This window comes from Dama dama, chromosome 31 (genome assembly GCF_033118175.1).
Source record: "Dama dama isolate Ldn47 chromosome 31, ASM3311817v1, whole genome shotgun sequence".
Lineage (NCBI taxonomy): Eukaryota > Metazoa > Chordata > Mammalia > Artiodactyla > Cervidae > Dama > Dama dama.
In genome coordinates, this window is record NC_083711.1 from 8,045,115 (window position 1) to 8,047,366 (window position 2,252).

The window sequence follows — 2,252 nt, forward strand, 5'->3', positions numbered from 1 at the left end:
CATGAGATCAGAATCTTTCACCAGTCAGTTCTGGGACACCATCAGATAAGCAGGGCCTGGTGTAAGGAGCCCTGCCCACCCTCATTCCCACAGAGGGGAAGGGCAGAGAAATAGAGGAACTAAGAGAGGAAACACGTGAAGGAAGTGACAGCGACTGGTACGGGAGGGCAGCCGTTACCTAAGAGGAGGCAGACTCGTTATGCCAAAACCATGTTTGTTTTGAGGTTGGATTGGAGGAAGGAGTGCTCCTTTGTTAAAAAAAATAAAACAGTTTCTGAATGCAACAGGAAAACTGGGAGGCAGGTGGTTAAGCGTAGGCCATGGTGAAAAAATAAACCCCTTCATCATAAATCGCTGAAGACGGGTGGACACAAGACTGAAGAGAACTGGAGATGGCGAACGACTCTGAGGAGAAGAACTCTCTGTGGTGACGTCGACAGACTTGGAGTCACGTGACAGGGGGCAGCTCAAGCTTAAAGTCCGGGCAGAGAGCCCCAGCCCTCTCCGCGGTCACGGGGGAGGACGTAGCAGGAACTCTAGAAGCACAGGTCAACTCATGAGGTGGAAAAGTAGCCATCTTTGACGGCTGTGCCGTCTTTTCTTTCCAAGGATTTCCTTGGCCGGCTGGCGTGTCGCACCCACCACCGGAAAGGGGCGAGGCTGGAGATAAGCCCAGATGCGGGGGCTGGATGTGCACAGCAAAACCCCAGTAGCTGGAGGCATCTTAAGTGCCTTCTCCTCTCCCTTTTGGAAGCCCTTCCTACCACCTAGACCTTCTCTACCCTGTCCCCTTCTTCCTCACCCCAACACACCCAACCCCTTCCAGAACATTCTTTCAGAGCCCTCTTCTGAACCCCCACGCTCCACATCATAAAGCCACTGGAATCCTACTGTGTGTCTGGGAAGGCAGCCATGGAAAGTCCAGAGCAGCACTACCTTCCCAGGGCTATTTACAATTTAAAATAGAACCCTATAGAACACCTCTTGAGAGTCCCTGGGAGTGCAAGGAGATCCAACCTGTCCATCCTAAAGGAAATCAGTTCTGAATATTCATTGGAAGGACTGATGCTGAAGCTGAAACTCCAATCCTTTGGCCACCTGATGCGAAGAACTGACTCATTCGAAAAGACCCTGATGCTGGGAAAGATTGAAGGCGGGAAGAGAAGGGGGCGACAGAGGGTGAGATGGTTGGATGGCATCACTGACTCGATGGACATGAGTTTGTATAGACTCTGGAAGTTGGTAATGGACAGGGAGCCTGGCGTGCTGCAGTCCATGGGGGTCACAAAGAGTCGGACACTTAGAGTCACTAAGTCAGACTTAGTGACTGAACTGAACTGATAGAACATCAGTGGGTACATGGCGGCCAAGTCACTTCAGTCGTGTCAGACTCTGTGTGACCCTGTGGACTGTAGCCCGCCAGGCTCCTCTGTGCATGGGATGCTCCAGGCCAGAATACTGGAGCAGGTTGCCATTTCCTCCTCTGGGGGATGTTCCCCAACCAGGGGTCCAACCTGAGTCTCTTAAGTCTCCTGCATTGACAGACGGGTTCTTTTACCACTAGCACCACCTGAGATGTCCCATAGAACACCCATGAACCCCCAAGTCGGTACCTCAACCCTGGTGAGGTATCTGAATCCAGGTGAGGTATCTGAATCCCCGTGGAGCTTTACAAAATACAGATTTTGGTTGGCCACTCCTCATCTGGGTAAACAGAATATCCAGAAAAGGCAGTGGGGTGGGAATGTGCAGGTTTCAGTCATTTGCCTAAGGGATTCTGATGTCTGCCAAGGCTGAGAGCCAGGGCTGGAGGCAGTATCAGAGAGACTTTGATACTTTGTAGCTCCAGCTTCACTGACTCACAAAGGCTAGAAGGTTAAAAAGAGATCGAAGATGTACCAAGACCTACAGAGAGACTTCCAACTGTTGTTCTTGCCTATTAAGGGCCTTAATTGGCTCGCTAATAGACATTCTCTGTTTAAGGACATGATCCTGAACACAGACGTTATCAACTTCAAATGTCATTTTCATTGAGTTATCGTTGAACTCAACTGTGATCCCCCATCATGTCTTCAATTAAATCAAAACCAGATTTCCCACGAAGGCTCTCCACCGTGGCCCTCCCCTGCTTAAAAACCTTCTTCTTGTGTCCCTCTCCCCTAATGGATTTCTTCCATTCCCTCTTCCCGGGAATCTTCTCCTCACTGTCCTACCACAATCTCTCTTTCATCCTTTAGGATGGACACCTACAC